The sequence below is a fragment of the Scyliorhinus torazame genome, chromosome 1 (assembly GCF_047496885.1).
Source record: "Scyliorhinus torazame isolate Kashiwa2021f chromosome 1, sScyTor2.1, whole genome shotgun sequence".
NCBI classification, from domain to species: domain Eukaryota; kingdom Metazoa; phylum Chordata; class Chondrichthyes; order Carcharhiniformes; family Scyliorhinidae; genus Scyliorhinus; species Scyliorhinus torazame.
The window spans coordinates 133851954-133869941 of NC_092707.1; the positions used below are offsets into that span (position 1 = coordinate 133851954).

A 17988-nucleotide genomic window follows, 5' to 3' on the forward strand; every position below is an offset into this window, starting at 1 on the left:
AGGGCCACCGAGTAATAGGCAAGTGGTCTTTTCCCTCCTCAATGCCCTTGCACCAGGACCCCTGTTGCAAATCTCCCTGCTTCATTCACATAAAGAGTAAAGGGATTGCTGAAATTAGGAGTCCCAAGGCAGGGGCGCTAATCATGGCTTGTTTCAAATTACGAAATGCTTGTTCCCTCTCTGGTAATAACTGAAGGGGCGTCCTGTACAGTACTTCGTCCATTTCTCTATAGTCTGGTATCCACTGCCTGCAATAGCCCACCATTCCGAGGAAGGTAAAGGTTTCCTTTTTCATGCGTGGAGTTGGTACCCTTGCTCCAGCCTGTACTCTTTCAGACCCAAGCCTCCGCTGTCCTTGCTGGAGCTGAAATCCCAAATACTGAACGGTCTCCTGACAGAATTGCAGTTTGTCCATTGAGACCCTAAGCCCTCTTTCTGCCAGCTGCGATAATTACAAAAGGGTATTCTGTTGACAAACTAGCTCTCCCTCTGAGGTTATCAATAAATTGTCATCATATTGAGGGAATGTTGAGCCTGCAGACAACTGGCACTTGTCCAAGTCTTTTTTAATACTGTTAATTCCGATATGTAAAGGCAAATAGATATTGGCTTTCTGGGTGCAATGGTATGGGGAAAAGGCTGAGAAAGTATCCGTTGTTGGTGGTATAGAAGACAAAATGACATTTGTGTCTGGCACCATTGGAGCAATAGTGATAACAATTTTATTGATGGCTCTGAGATCTTGTCCAAACCACCACTCGTTGGGTCTTCCTACCTTTGGAATGGGGAGTATAGGGGTGTTACAGGGGCTTTGTGTTCTCTTCAGCACCCCTTGCTGTAATAGTGCATTGATCACTCCCTCTAACACTTTTTCTGCTTCCGGTACCAACCTGTATAGTTTTAAGTAGGGCAGGGCAACGTTCTTTTGTATCTGCACCCTATGCGCTGGGGCAGAATGTACTTTTCCAACATGATTTTTATGTTGGGCCCATAGATATGCCAGTACCTGGGCCAGGATTGAAGGGAGTAAATGATGGCTCTCTCAGGGAGATTGTTGTCCTTCAAATGTAGCGGGCCATTGCTCCTCTTTCCAGGTCACTCTGCCCTCCTGTTTGCCATTAAACGCTATCAGGCAATTTCGACCGTCCATTTCAATATAAATCCCCTGTATTACTTTTTTCCTTTGGCCTCTTTGATCACTTCTCCTATTTGCTTTGCCTTAGCGGGATGTCTTGCGGCCAATGTTAAATAGGGTTCTGAAGTTAAACCCACCCTAAAAAGGTCCCTCTGACTCTGGATCAACTGTACTAACATTCCTAATCCCACAACACCAAAAAATAAAAAGGAGTGATTATGCAATGAGGTCTACTGTCCTAAGTGACTTTGTGTTTGTAAATTGTATGCGTGCTCATCCTCACGAGCATACCAAGCCGTGCAATGGATCACTATACTCTCTCATCTGGACTCTATCAGGTGTTTTAATAGCTGTGCCCTCGGGTCATTAATCTTTTGTAAGACTTCCTGCAGTTTAAAAAAAAATTGGGGCCATACGGTGCCCCCAAACCACCATTCCTGACTCCAGCCCCCACTCTCCTCCACTGCACCCCACCCTCTGCCATTCCAACCCCGCCCCAACCGGCGAGGCATCACATAGCCCACCGAAGGGCACTGGCCACAATAGCCCCTACAGAAGTGTGCTGGATGGGGGCTGCGGAGCATATCGCTGGCAAGGGCAACATAAGCTGACGGGTGCCAGGGCCAGAGGAGGAGGTGCAATGGAGGCACTGCGTGAGGCCTTGCATGTATCATTCGAGGACCATGACGACTGGGCATGCCATCAAAGTCTCGTGCAGAACAGAAGAACAATGCAACATCATATCTGCCTGAAAATGGTGCCTCTGGCATTACGGACGAATGGGGGAAGACACCCGCTCCCGGCGGCCTTCAAGGTGACAGTCGCCCTGAACCTTTACACGTTGGGGTACTTCCAGTCGCCGAGTGGGGACCTGTCCGGGATCTCACAGACCTCAGTGCACAGGTGTATCTGCGTCTCCTCAGAGGCCCTATATGCCCAGTTGGCATAAACATCTGTTTCAATGTGGACTGAGGGAACCAGGATGACCAGGCAGCGGGGTTTGCCACCATCACAAAGATATCCCGGGTCCAGGGTGTGATTAACGGGATGCATGTTGCCCTATGAGCACCTGCAGATGACAGGCCGCTCATCACAAACCAAAAGGGGTTCCACTCGATGAACGTGCAGCTGGTGTGTGACCATGCTCTGTGCATCATGCATGTCTGTCCCTGGTACCTGGGCAGTTGCATGACGCCTTCATCCTGGCACATTCGACGGTTGCTAATCTCGAGGCGCACCCGCACCAAAATCGTTAGCGCTGACTGAACCGTGGTTCCTGAACCATGCCCGCCCCCAACGTCCACTCATGCCCCCTGCAGTCCCCCTGCTGCATGGCCTGACCAGCCCACCCCTCATCCCTTTCAGGCAGAGCACTGAGGGTGGGTTGTAACATTGTGAACAGGTGTTTAATGTGAACAAATATATACAGGTTTGTGCCCTCGACCCTACACTATACTGTGCTCTGCATCCGTGACACATTAACGGGTATCTCATGTTTTGGCCTTTTGGGCCCCAACACTATACCTAGGTGGATCCGCAGAGGGGGCCACGCTCAGGAGCACCGCTGAAATGTCCAGGTGGCACTGGCACATGGCTGCCTGTGAGAGAGCAGCTCTGCCCTGGGCCGCGGCCAGAATGATAGCAACAACTCCTTAATGCCAAAACCCATTGTCTGCAGGGGGTGCAAGGCAGACGTGTTAGATTCAGGCTTACCCCCGTGCCCAAACAGGTCCAGCGGGCTACACACTGGCCCCCGCCTGCAAAGCAGTGCCTGCCCCGCATCTGCCTCTCCCCCTCCCTCCTCTCCCCTCCCCACCCCCACCACCACCACCAAACCCTTGCCGATCCCCCGATCCGCACCGCACCCTTGGCCTCATAGGTGCCCAGCATCCCGCATGCTTCTGGCACCAGCACCCATCCCTGCTGGCAGGGATACCAATGGCTGGCACTGCCCATGCCAGCAATATACTCTGCGGCCCCCGTCCAGCATCCTCCTGTCGGGGCTAGGGTGGACATTACCCATGTGTGAGCCGTGTGATGCACGCCAGGCTGGTGACGTCCAGTTGGGGTTTGGTAGAGGTGGGGCGGTGGGTGCATCTATTCGGCCGGTGTCACTCTGAGCAACCAAGGGCCATGTAGTCAGTGGGGTGCACAGCAAGATGGCTGCCTTGCGGGCCGTGGCATTGCTGGACCACCCCAGGTCGATGGGTCACCCCTACACCATGCCCCATCCCCTGGTTACCCCCCACCCCATGAGCAACCTCTACACAACCCCCAGCCCAGGCAGACACACCCACCCCCCAGCCAGCTTTGCCAGCGGCAGGACCAGCAGTACCACAAGTGTCCCACCTCCTCTCTCCCTCAGAAGCCACAGTGCCCATGCCCAGACTTTTAAAACCAAGCTGAAACTCGCAGTTGGAAATTCGCCGGCAGCCCGGGGATTTCCCGATGGCGTGGGGCTCCCACAATGGCGTGGGGCTCCCACAATGGGAAACCTCATTGGCCACCCCCTGGGCGAGATTCTCCACTCCCGCGCCGGTTGCGAGAATCGCCTGGGCCGCCAAAATTTCCCGGGTCGCCGGTCTGACGCCCTCCCGTGATTCTCCCAAGCGGCGGGAACGGCCCCATCAAGTTCCGCGGGCGGCAAGCCGGAGAATCACTGGAGACACCCAAAATGGCGATTCTCCGGCACCCCCGCTATTCTCAGGCCCGGATGGGCCGAGCGGCCAGGCCAAAACGGCGGGTTCTCCCTGGCGCCGTCCACACCTGGTCGCTGCCGTCGGGAACAGCGCGGGAACGCTGGGCGGGGCGGCCTGCGGTGGGGGGAGGGGGGATCCTGCACCGGGGGTTACCTCAAATGTGGCATGGCCTGCGATCGGTGCCCACCGATCGTCGGGCCGTCCTCTCTGAAGGAGGACCTCCTTCCTTCCGCGGCCCCGCAAGAGCCGTCCGCCATCTTCTTGCGGGGCCAACCTGCGCATGCGCGGGTGACGCCAGTTATGCGGCGCCGGCCGCGTCTTCTATGCGGCGCCGCCTTTACGTGGCGACAAGGCCTGGCGCGTGTAGATGACGCGGCCCCGATCCTAGCCCACTGTCGGGGCCTGAATCGGTCGGGATCGGGGCCGTTTCGCGCCGTTGTGAACCTCGACGGTGTTCACGACGGCGTGGGCACTTCGGCGCGGGAGTGGAGAATCCCGCCTCCTGTCTTTCAACTGTGTGAATTGCAGTATTCACTGAACAGACAGCTCCAATGGTTAACATGCTACCAAACGCTTTTCAGTAATTCAAAATATATCCTTCCTCGACATGTTTCCGGACCTGTATTTGCAGCATTTTCTGCTTTCGTTTCACATTCCAATCGCTTTTGAACACTTTTCTCAAGTGTAAAAAAAACGTTGGAACAATCTTTAAAAGGATAGATTTGATTCATATTCCGGCATGCACTAACTTTCTGTGTTTCTGAGTACACTGCAAGCACCTCCCAAGCGAAGGCTGGTTTAAGGTTCATTATAAAAACAGGTGGAGTTTTTCTGCTCACTTTATTGACGGCAGCCCCACCTTACCGCGCGGTCCGTTTTCAGGTGTCTTTAAATTGGCGAGCATTTCTGGGAGACCTTGGGCGCGATTCTCCACTCCCGCGCCGAAGTGGCCGACGCTGTCTTGAACGCCGTCGAGGTTCACGACGGCGGGGAACGGCCCCGATCCCGACCGATTCAGGGCCCGATAAAGGGCTAGGATCGGGGCTGCGAGTACCTCAGGGGGGGCGTGTCGCGAAGGCCGCGTCGTCACCGTGCGATGCCCGAATGATGCACCACTGCGTCATAAATTGCGCGAACCGCGCACAGAGGACCCGGAGGCGAACTGGGGAGATGGTCTGAGCCCCGAAGAGCCGCACCGAGGTTCCGGGATACGTACCTGGACACCTTGGTGGATGAGATGGAGCGGAGAAGGGACACCCTCTGCCCAAGACGTGGGTATCGCCAGCCGTCCAGCGCGGTGAGGCGTGGCTGGCGGGAGGTGGGCACTGCAGTCAGTGCTGTGGGGCAGACACCCCGGACGGGGAGCAGTGCCGCAAGAAGCTGCACGACCCCCACCCGGGCTGCCAGGGTAAGTGCCATGGGGGTGCCCCCAGGCTCCCCCCCCCCCCCCGGCATGGGGGGGAAGTGGGGTTGGGGGGGGACGTTGGGAGTGTTGGGGGGACTGGGGCATCAGGGGCGATGTTGGGGGGGGTCAGGGGGTTTTGGGGGGGGGTCATGGTGCCCAACTATTTACTCGACCCACATGAGCCCCGGGACCCCCCTGGAGCGAACCCATGGTGTGCTGTTTCCTGAACCAGCAACAATGTTGTCAATATTTGCATGCCCTGATGATACCCGCCTAATGGTGATACTTTATCCAACCCCCTCCCCCCCACCCCCCCCCCCCCCCCCAACAGGACAAGACAGTGCATAACCAGCGGGAGCGCATGAGAACCGGAGGCGGTTCTCCGGTCCTGCACCCCCTAACCATTCACGAGCAGAGGGCCCTGGACCTCGCTGGGGGATCCGCCACCCGGGAGGTCGCGCCATGCCAGGTCGGAGGCGCAGAAGCAAGTGAGAGAACCCTGCATGTCCTCTCCACCCCCAACCCGTCATCGCCCCCCTCACACTCTGGCCACTGCACCCCCGATCCCCTCCCCCACCCCCACACTCCGGCAACTGCACGCCCGATCCCATCCCCCCTCACACTCTGGCCACTGCACCCCCGATCCCATCCCCCCCTCACACTCTGGCCACTGCATCCCCGATCCCATCCCCCCTCACACTCTGGCCACTGCATCCCCGATCCCATCCCCCCTCACACTCTGGCCACTGCACCCCAGATCCCATCCCCCCTCACACTCTGGCCACTGCACCCAGATCCCATCCCCCCTCACACTCTGGCCACTGCACCCCAGATCCCATCCCCCCCTCACACTCTGGCCACTGCACCCCCGATCCCATCCCCCCTCACACTCTGGCCACTGCACCCCAGATCCCATCCCCCCTCACACTCCGGCAACTGCACCCCCGATCCCATCCCCCCCTCACACTCTGGCCACTGCACCCCAGATCCCATCCCCCCTCACACTCCGGCAACTGCACCCCCGATCCCATCCCCCCTCACACTCTGGCCACTGCACCCCAGATCCCATCCCCCCCTCACACTCTGGCCACTGCACCCCAGATCCCATCCCCCCTCACACTCTGGCCACTGCACCCCAGATCCCATCCCCCCTCACACTCTGGCCACTGCACCCCAGATCCCATCCCCCCTCACACTCTGGCCACTGCACCCCAGATCCCATCCCCCCTCACACTCTGGCCACTGCACCCCAGATCCCATCCCCCCTCACACTCTGGCCACTGCACCCCAGATCCCATCCCCCCTCACACTCTGGCCACTGCACCCCAGATCCCATCCCCCCTCACACTCTGGCCACTGCACCCCAGATCCCATCCCCCCTCACACTGTGCACCCACCACCACCATACACCCGGGCCACCGTGTCTACAGGTCGAGATCGCACAGACCTTGCAGGAGACCCTGGGCCTTCTCTCAGCGAACATTCGGACCGTGGTCGATAACCGCTGCAAGCCTCCAGGACTGGCAGCGCCAGGTGTCGGGGGTGCGACGGGGCATGTCTCCGAGCGCATTTCCGTCCCACAGTGAGGCCCGGGGGCGACCGGGGGTTCTGGGGCCCATCCCGGTAGCTCCACCAAGGGACGTCCCGGTACACTCGGCCTCCCCCCGTTCCGTCCCTGGCGCATCTGGTGGGGAGCGGGCAGGTCAGGGTGGCACCACGCAATCCAGCACGCCCGCAGAGCAGCCTGTCCCATCGAAGCCGGGCCGCCCCAGGAAACGCGTGCCGACGGGGAGCCATGTCGAAGGGCGTGATTCACAGCAGTCCACCTCCACTCCTGCTGTACCATCTGGGAACACACCTAGTCGTAGTGGTAGGGCCCGTAAGGCAAAGTCGCTAGGCACGTAAGAAGTTGGCACGGGTGCAGGGCACAGTTTAGTTGTAGGGGGTAGAGCACCTATGTTCACCACACGAATAAACGCACTGTTAAATTTGACTTGTAAGACTGTGTGCTATGTCCGGTGCCAGGGGGCCCGTGAGGGTGCCCGATTGGCGTTGTGGTATACGAGCGGTTCAAGGTCTGTTCCGGATGTGCTGACCCTTTCCCCCCCCCCCGCCCCCCCCATAATCGGACACCGTTGTCCTCGGTACACCGACGCCAGCCACCCCACACGGGCATGTGGTGAAATATCCGTCACGAAGGCTGTGACCACCGGAGTGCATGGTTCAGCGATAGCCATGAGTCAGACCTCGGCTGGCGAATCTGAGCACACAGCTCATCGCAGAGCGGGCCCTCATCATTCGACATGGCACTGATCACACCCGCTTACCCAATCATCAATGTTGTGCAATCCCGCAGTGTCGCAGTGGTAAGGTGATGTGGAATTGTTGCCGTGAACGCGGTGCGGGGGTGGGGGGGGGGGGTGGGGGGTGGGGGGGGGGGGGAGGGAGGTGGTGGGCGCTGTGTGGTGCCCGTGTACAGGAGTGATGGTGCAAGTGGCAGTGTTCAGCGAATCCCACCCCCACAGTGCGTGAACCATGCGGCCACCAACGCGTCGCGTGCCCGCTGTCCCCGGCGGTGCCGTCGCGCAGCCTCCTGGACGTAACGAGCAGCCGGGCAGTGTCTGCGTCCTGCGCCCCTCCCCACCCTGATGCGCCCCATCATCCTCATCCTCCACATCCTCCTCTTCCCCATCCCCCTCGTTTGCGTTGGCTCCGGTGCCATCGGGTCCTCCCTCCGACTCCTCCACCAGGTCATCTCCCCTCTGCATGGCAATGTTGTGCAGCGCACAGCAGACCACAACTATGCGACCGACCCTGTCGGGCCGGTACTGCAGGGCCCCTCCTGATCGGTCCAGGCATCTGAAGTGCATCTTCAGCAGCCCGAAGCACCGCTCCACCACACCCCTGGTTGCTGCATGTGCCTCGTTGTATAGGCTCTCCGCGTTGGTGTGAGGCCTCCGTATTGGTGTCAGCAGCCATGACCTCAATGGATAGCCCTTGTCGCCCAGCAACCAGCCCCTCAGCCAGGGGGGTCATCCATCGAACATTGCGGGGATGAATGACTGTGCCAGAATGTAGGTGTCATGCACACTGCCGGGATACTTTCGCACACGTGCATGATCTTCATGTGGGGGTTGCACACCACCTGAATGTTCATGGAGTATGCGCCCTTCCTGTTCATGAACACGTCCCTGCTGTCTGCAGACGGGCGCATGGGGACGTGCACACCATCGATGACACCCTGGACCATCGGTATCCCGGCCACCTTGGCGAATCCACGTGCCCGTGTTTCCTGCTGTGCTTGGTCCTCGGGGAATTGAATGTACCTGTCCGCGATGGCGTACAAGGCGTCGGTGACGGCCCTGATGCACCTGTGGACCGATGCCTGTGATATCCCGGATAGGTCCCCGCTCGGAGCCTGGAAGGAACCGGTCGCATAAAAGTTTAGGGCCACCGTCACCTTGACGGAGAGTGGTATCGCGTGTCCTCCTCCCATTCCACGTGGTGCGAGGTGCGCCACGAGCTGGCATATATGTGCGACCGTCTCCCTGCTGAACCGTAGTCTCCTCCTGCATGTGATGTCTGTTAAGGCCTCGAACGACATTCTGTCACGGTACACCCTCGGCCTTGCTGGACGCCTGTGGCGCCCTGGCACCACCATCAGTGGATCCTCCTGCTCCACCTGCTCCTCCTCCTCCTCCTGCTCCCCCCCAAGCACTTTTTCTGCATTCCTCGCCATCTGGCGGTCAATGTTCCCCTCGGCATCCCCCTGTACATACAGGTCCTGAGCGCCTGCGGCCTGCGTGTCGACGACGGGCCACTCCGCGGCCATCCCCTCTGCTGCACCGGCAACCGCTGCATCTGCAGCCACTGTGGGCCGTCCGACTCTACGCTGCCGGATGGCAAACTCCAGAACTGCGGCTCCAACCACGGCAGTGAACATCGCTGTCTGGTTGGCATACATGGTGACCTGCAGGAGGGTGGTGGGGGGCAGAGAAACGACATGTTACACGGAGGTTCTTCCACACCTTGCCAGCCCGGTTGCATGGGATACCTGTGTGCCCTGGTGGCCTGGTCGCGCTGCAGACACGCAGCCAGCCTAACACCTGGTCACTGTCTGCGCCCAACGGTCACTTCACACCGTACTGCTCACCAGTGTGCCACTCTCCTGTGCCCATCAGCCACACGCACCCTGCGGCCGTGTCCTCGTCACCGTCCTGCCATATCAGGGCGGCTGACATGTGGCATCCGCGGATGGATGATACCATCCACACTCTCCCTCACCCCCCTCCCACTTGCACGCCGCTCCCTCACCCCCTCCCACCTGCACACACTCCCGCACCCCCCTCCCCACCTGCACACTCTCCCTCACCCCCCCCACCTGCACACTCTCCCGCCCCCCTCCCACTTGCACACTCTCCCGCACCCCCCCCCCACCTGCACACTCTCCCTCATCCCCCCCCACCTGCACACTCTCCCGCCCCCCCTCCCACCTGCACGCTCTCCCACCCCCCCACCCCCCCCACCTGCACACTCTCCCGCACCCCCTCCCACCTGCACGCTCTCCCACCCCCCCACCCCCCCCACCTGCACGCTCTCCCACCCCCCCACCCCCCCCACCTGCACACTCTCCCGCACCCCCCCTTTGGCCGCAGCCCTCTCGGGTAAGCCGACCCGGTCTCCAGGAGCTGCGGAACAGTCCGCTCACCTCCTCCCTGCTCAGCGTCAGCCAGCACGACTGGCTGACGACTTTAAAAAGCAGGTGTGAACGGCGACGGCGTGAACTGGGGTCACGCCGTCGGGACTTAGGCCCATCCGGGCCTGAGAATAGTGGAGGTGCCGGAGAATCGCCGTTTTGGGTGTCTCGGGCGATTCTCCGGCCTGCGGCCCGCGAAACACGACCGTGCCGTTCCCGCCGCCTAGGAGAATCGCGGGAGGGCATCGGACCGGCGTCGCGGGAAATTTTGGCGGCCCAGGCGATTCTCACAACCGGCGTGGGAGTGGAGAATCGCACCCAAAGATTCCGAGTTTAATAACAATCAGAATGGACATTATGGGACATTTAGGAATACTTTTTGCGATTGTAGTTCATTTCTGCATAATAAGATCCGATCATTATTTGGGTAAGAGACCGAATTTGACTATTTCAGTAACAGATGTATGATATTGTAAACCTTGTATTCCTGTTGCAGGAAGTTTGTTTACTTTTTGTGAAACGGATTAGCGGGCGCGCACCTCGGCTGGGAAACCGTAAAATGTTTGCTTTGTGTGTGAATCGGGAACTGCTGATCGCTGATATTGATAAACCCCATTTGCGGCGAGCTCTGGATGTGGGTTTGAAAATCCTCCCCCAAAATAATGTAACCTGTTCAAAAAATTAGAGCGGATCTGTTTTGATTCTGAATTCCCAGTCAGCTTCCAATATCGCTGGGGGTTTAGGTATAAAATATCATTCCCGTCTTGGCAGATTCGCTGTGTTTTTAAACCAGCAGGAAATAGATTAAAACAAATTGTTAATTGACACTTGTGGTAGTCTGTGTAGAGGTATTACGGTACCTGGTAATGCTGGAACACCATTGGTAGATATTGTATGCTTCCTATTGGTCAAGATGTATGGTAGCTCCGCCCTGCTAGGCGGAGTATAAGAGCCCGGGCCGCCCCAGCAGCCTTCATTCTGTACCTGAGCTGCTGGGGGAAACATCCAGCTTATTAAAGCCTTCAGTTGGACTACAACCTCGCTTGGATTGGTCATTGATAGTGCATCAACACTTAAAGCCTTTATTGTGCTTCCCTTTGTGATCTCTTTCGGCCACTCAAAAATAATTTCACTTTAGTGTTTTTTAATATTTCCCTGTAGGGGTGGCTACAGATTTCTAGATTCTCCCCAACACCTTGATAGCATTTGGAGCACACTCTGTGTTCGCCAGTTTCAGCCTCTGGCTAATAAAAAAGGTTTCACCTGAATTTTCTAATGGATTTGTTGATGAATATCTGATAATTTTGCCTGCAGTTCTAGCCTCCCCTGCAAGTGAGAAATACCTTCTCGATATTTACTAATTACGCCCTTTAATAATCTTAATTTGAAGAATTACCTGATAAGAGGTTTTCTTTCTCGATGAAAACCCCCTGATCTATTCCGTCTTTCCTCACGGGGACAACTGCAAACCTTTGTTGCACCTTCTCCAGCTTCTCTATCTTTTTATAATTATGAATACCAGAATAATAATCCAAGAGTGGTCTGACCAATCGTCAAATCATGTTCAGCAGAACTCCCCGCTTTTCAATTCGACTAGAGATGAAGCTATCCTTGGAAAAACGTACCTTGTGTTGTCGTGCTGATTCCTTGGAAGAGCGATTGCGATGTTGCAGTTGGCAATCAGTATCCATGACGACAATCTGGGCTGGTGTTCGAACTTGTGATGTGTTGGGTGTTCTGGTTCACAAACAGGTCACCAACACTTGAAGTGGTGCAACTCTATTTTATTACAAGTTTAACTATTTAAACATACTTGAACTGTGGGTAAATACGATACCAGCTTTAACTATCGACCTTTGCCTAGTCCTAACCAGTTGATGCACTCAGCACATGGTGAATGTCTGTGTTGCAGGCTGCGAGCCCTGTGCTCCTTGCTGGCTGCTACTCCCAAGAGTGGGTCCTCTGATGTCCCCTGTCTTTATAGTGCGTGTGCTCTCACTGGTGATTGGCTGCGGTGTTGTGTGTGTTGATTGGTCCCACTGTGTGTCCATCAGTGTGTGTCTGCACCATAATATACTGGTGTATATTATGACAATTTGGAGCTGAAAAAGTTGAACAGTGAATTTGAGTGTTCTTTCCAATGTCACTATTCAGTCAATAGGAGGGTGTCGTAGTGGAAACACTACCACCACAGATAAACATTCATTTAATTGCTGCACGAGCGTTTCTGCAAGTGGTGCAACGTAATTGTAATCTTTGTCTTTTAATATCACGTTTTATTTGGATTCCTTTTGATTTTCTCATTTCCCTTTTACCCGTCACACATCCAAGATCTTTTGCACTACCATTACCAGACAAAAATAGACACAACCAAAGAAAGAGACATTGGCACACGTCAAAAAGGCTGATTTTAAGGAGCGTCTGTGCCAGGTTTTCCTAACTTTTTCCAGCCACTAAATCCTTTTGCCACTCACGCATTCAAGTGCACTAACTGAACTCTGAAGAAACATTCTGATTATGTTGAAGAGTTAAACCACAAAAAATGATTGTTTTTGCACATTAGGTACAAACATACAAAAACCATTAAAAGGTTTTTCTATTTTTCTTCTATATACATTAAAATTTTAAAATCCTCTTATTCAACCAGTACTGATGTCAAAACTTGGGCGGGATTCTCCGTCGACCGACTCCGAAATCGGGAAAGGCGATTGGGTGGAGAATTGATTTTGAACCAAAATCGTGGTGGGCGCTGGGGTCACGCCAAATCGCAATTCTCTGCTGCCTCGACAGCAGCGTCAATGCGTTCCACTCGGTACGTACATTAAACACCATTCGCATATTATTAGGGGGTCTGACCCGGTATTAATTATATTCTTTATTGTCACAAGTAGGCTGACATTAACACTGCAATGAAGTTACTGTGAAAACCCCCCAGTCGCCACTTTCCGGCGCTTGTTCGGGTACACGGAGGGAGAATTCAGAATGTCCAAATCACCTAACAGCACGTCTTTCAGGACTTTTGGGAGGAAACTGGAGCACCTGGAGGAAACCCACGCAGACACAGGGAGAACATGCACGCTCCGCACAGAGAATGACCCAAGCTGGGAATTGAACCTGGGACCCTGTTCTCCAAACCTCTGCGATGCTCTGCCTCCACTGGGGGAATTCCCATTGGTGAGGTTCACTTATGCTGTTAAAAATCAGGACAAGGCACTATGGCTGACAAAGGAGAGAGAGGAGGTAGGACATGCAGAGGCGCCATCATGGGCTGCCGGACCTGACACTAGCCAGGTTGGCGCGGGTTGGCGGGCGAGGGGGGTGGGGGGGGGGGGATGGGGGGATGGGCCACAGGGCCAGGGTGACCCCCCATAGGACTGAGGCAGTGTCCAGGTTCTGACTGCCATTGCCGCAGCCTGCAAGGCACCCCACTGACCACCACCTTTGCCCCTGGTTCTTCAGTGTGTCACCAGCCATTCTGGTGCCCCCAAGCCACCACTCCTGCACCCCAGGCCTCACATTCCTCCCCTGCATCGCACCCTCTGCCATACCACCCCCTCCCCCAACCGGTGAGGCGTGTCACGTGATCCACCCACAATAGCCCTTACAGGGGTGTGCCGGATGGGGGCTGCGAGGTGCAAAGGAGGTGCCGCATGAGGCCTCGCATGTATCGGCATTGCCTGTAATTCAAGGATCATGTTGGACCGGGCATGCCATCGAAGACCCTTGCAGAACAGGGGAACAATGGCTGTCATGGTCAAGGTGACGGCCACCCTGAACCTTTATGACACGGGGTCCTTCCAGTCGCCGATCTCACAGACTTCAGTGCACAGGTGTATCTGCGCCTCCTCAGAGGCCCTATATGCCCAGTTGGCATAAACATCTGTTTCAATATGGACCGAGCCCATCAGGATGACCGGGCAGCGGGAAGATGCCCCAGATCCAGGGTGTTGTTGACGGGATGCATGTTGCCCTACTGGCACCTGCAGGTGTCGGGCCATTCTTCACAAACTGAAAGGAGTTCCACTCAATGAACCTGCAGCTGGTAGTGTGACCATGAGCAGCGCCTCATGTATGTGTGCTTGATACCCGGGCAGTGTGCATGATGCCTTGATCCTGGCCCACTCGACGGTTCCTGGCCTCTCTGAGGTTTACCTCCACCGGAACTGGATGAACCGTGGTCCCTGAGTCATGCCCATCCTCAACGTCCGCTCATTCCCCCCACAGCCCCTCTGCAGCCTTCTATTGGGGCTAATGTGAACATTACCCTTGTGTGGGCCGTATGATGCACGCCGGGTGGGTGGCGCGCCGATTTGGGGGTTGGTGGAGGTGGGGACATGGGTGCATCTATTCGGCCGGTGTCACTCTATGTAACCAAGGGCCATGATGGTTGCGGAGAAGGGAGGGATCAGCGTGGGGGGACCTCGGGCTGGCGAAACGGACACAGCCGTGGCTGGGGATGGGGGAGGCACCCCAGGGTCGGGGGGGTGGGGGGGGGGGTGGGTGGGTGCAGGGTGGGTGGGGAAGGCAGCCGCCATGACAGGTGCCAATGCCATGGATGCCATTATAGTGGCCATGCTGATGGGCACCCACCCCAGGCGCTGGCTCAGCCCAGGACTCTCGGCCATTTGGATGGGTGCCGGACCCCCCCATGGGGCACCACACCCAGCTGGCGGCACCCACTGGCTGGTAGATCCAGGGCTGCACCCACGGTAGCCTCTGGTAAGCGCAGTGCCATCAGACAGTGGCCCTGGCAGGAGGGACGGGCGACAGGAGTCAGGGCACCGAGGGGGCGGGCAGGAATGGTGGCATGCATGGCTGGGGCGCGAGCTGCCAACCGAGGCGACCATGTAGCCCATGGCACCTGGTTGTGGAGGGGGTTATGCGTCATGATGAAACTTTGTCTACCTCCACCCCCTGCAGATCGTAATGTTTGGGCATCTTCCAGCGTTGTTGGCCACCATGATGGGGGCCGCTGCCCTGCATGAAACCCTGTGGTAGCTGGAGCAGGGGCGTCTCAGAAAGGTGGCGGAGGCTGCAGCAGGGGAGCGTGCCGCAGTGGGTCAGGTGGCAGCTGCTCAGGCTGGAGGGCCGCCCACCCAACAGGTGCAGGAGGAGGAGGAGGACTACGACGAGGGGGAGCCACAGGACGAGGTTGCCGATGAGGAGGAGGAGGAGGTGGTGCCACGAAAGCGCCTGATGAGGCCTCGTGTGTACTGGCACCATGTCCTTCCAGAAACTCCTGGACCAGGCATGCAGATGGAGACTCTGGATGAGCCAGGAAACCGTCGCCCATATCTGCCATATGATGGCACATCTGACACCGCCTCTCCCGGTGGCCGTCAAGATGACGGTGGCCCTAAATTTCTAGGTCATGGGCTCGTTCCAGTTGCCGAGTGGGGATCTGTCCAGCAACTCCCAGAATTCGGTGCACAGGTGCATCCATGCAGTGGCTGACGCCATGTATGTCCTGGCGGACTGGTACATTCAGATCCCTGTGGACCCCGCCCACCAGGATGCCCAGGCAGCGGGCTTCGCTGCCATAATACCCATTGTACAGGGGGTGATCGATGGGGTGCACGCCGATATGCGGCCACCATCGTATAACAGGCCGATTTTCATGAACAGGAAGGGGTCCTACTCCATGAACATTCAGGTGGTCTGTGAGCAGCGGATGTAGATTCTGCACGCCTGCGCCCGGTACCCGGGCAGTGTGCATGACTCATTTATCCTGGCGCAATCATTCATCCCCGACATGTTCGAGGAACACAATCCCCCCCTCCGGTTACGGGGCTGGTTGCTGGGCGACAATGGTTACCCGTTGTGGTCGTGGCTGACACCTATATGGAGGCCACAGATTGACGTGGAGCACCACTCCATCGATGTGAACAGAGGTTTGGTCGAGAGATGCTTTGGGCTGCTGAAGATGCGCTTCAGGTGCCTGAACTGCTCTGGAGGGACCCTCCAGTACCCGTCGCATAGAGTCGGCCGCATCGTTGTGCTCTGCTGCGTCCTCCACAATATAGCCCAACAGAGCGGCGATGTGCTGGAGGCAGAGGAGGGGAAGGAGGATGATCATGAAGAAGGGCACACCTCTCCAGACGAGGAGGATTGGGAGGGGGGCAATGTACGGGACATGGGGGCTGGACATGGACAGGGGGGCTGCCCAACACCACCGGCAGGGCCAGCGAGCATGGGATGAGTTAATAGCCGCACGTTTCACCGACGGGGGAGCGAGCGGTTTGCTGAGCACGGCCATGGACACCACAGTATGGCACCACCTCACCACCCACCGCCCTCACCACCCACAACACCCATGAGACTGACCTCCCCCACTACCAACCAACCTTAGCTCCCACATCACCGCATCAACTGCACGCACACCACCCCTTGATTACACATCCACCTGCGGCACAACGAGCTGGGCTCACACGGTAGCTCATCAAAGCTGGTCTGGTCCATGGCATGAAGGATGATGACAGCTCGCTCTGCGATGAGCTCCGGGCTCTACATCGTTAGACAATGTCTGACTCATGGCCACAGTAACACCCTCCACCTGGATGTTCCCTATATGAGGCCTGGACACTGCATCATATGGCCCTGTCGTTCCGCTGGGGGCGAGGTGGCGTGAACATTCGGGGAGGGGGCACGTCATACCCACCGGCGTTTAACGTTCCATCTCCTCTCACCCACAGTTGCACGGAGTGTCCCCCCCCGCCCCCCCCCCCCACCACCTCCCGCATGCCTTGGACCGAGCACAGAGGCAGCTTTCATCGGTGTTACAGTGTGTTTAATTACAAAAGTTCTATACATGTGCCCTAGCCCCTATAACTAGGCTGTGTCCTACACCTGTGCCAACTTACTAGGTGTCTAACTTTCTGGCTCTATCACGACGTCTTGGTGGTTCCCCAGACGGTACAGCAGAAGTGGAGGTGGACTGCTGTGACTCCTGCCCTGCGACTAGGGTTCCCTTTGGCGCTTGTTTCCTGGGGCGCTCCAGCCTGGATGGTCCAGGGTGCACCTCGGGTGTACCGGATGGCATGCTGCCAACCTATTCTGCCCGCTGCCCACCAGATGCACCACGGATGGCAGGAAAGAGTCATAGGTGCCGCGGCGTTCCACGACCTCACCTGCAGGAAGCACCAGCATGGGCCCCAGCACCTCCTCCTCCCTCGAGGTGCCCATTGGACACCATTGGAAGGGGGTGCGAGCAGGACTGACCCCCGAGGCACGCCCGGCAACTGGCGCTAACAGTCTTGGAGGCCCGCTGTGATATCGATCAGGGTCTGTAAGTTAGCAGCCATGGAGCTGAGGGAGTGGGCTATCCCTGTCTGGGTCTGTGCGATGCCAACCAGCACCTGGGCAATGGCGCCAATGCTCTCAGCGATGGCCTGCTGAGACTGGGCCATGGTGAGGACCGTTGCTGCGATCTGCAGCTGGCTCTGGCTCTTGGCTGCCTGTGAGTGGGCAGCCGTGTCCTGGGCCACGGACGCCGCGTGCACAGATAGCCCCAGGCGCTGCATACTCTTACCCATGCCCAACATCGTCGCTCCCCATTGCCACCACCGCGGACGCCACCCGTGTGGTTTCGGCCTGGGAGGCACTCATGACCAGCACCATTCTCTTCTCCTGCACGCGGATGCACTCCTCCACCTACGTCTGCAGGTGCTGGAAACCGGCCGTCATCACCATCTCACATCCCTGGGTCTCTGGTTGCATCGGGTCTATGGGTGGGTGTGGAAATTCCAGGAACCGGGGATCCATCTGGGCGGCAGTTGGTTGCTGGGGCCGGTCTGCCCTCCGACCGCCCGCACCTTGGCTGCTCCCACCTCCACCTGTTGTACCAGAGTGGCTGTGTTGGTGCTCACCAGTGAGTATCCCACAAGCCTCATCACTAAAGAGACCAACCGAGGTGATAGTCTCTGCGATGTTGGAGGTTGTAGGAGACAGCTGTGACGGAAAGTCTTACTCTGTGTCCTCTTTAGCGGCAAAGTCCGGTGTCTCCTGTGTCGATCCGTAGTGCGATGCTCCCTGTGTCACTGTCCCCTGGTGTCCG

General features: G+C 57.3%; 1 protein-coding gene across 1 annotated transcript in view; it reads left to right on the forward strand.

The window, feature by feature from the left end:
• The first annotated feature begins 10315 nt into the window (after positions 1–10315).
• LOC140417302 (receptor-type tyrosine-protein phosphatase U-like) overlaps positions 10316–17988 on the forward strand; it is a 1277635-nt gene continuing 1269962 nt past the window's right edge. Inside the window, exon 1 of the mRNA XM_072501194.1 lies at positions 10316–10362. The gene's annotated coding sequence lies outside the window, so the exon portion shown is untranslated. The remainder of the gene's footprint in view (positions 10363–17988) is intronic.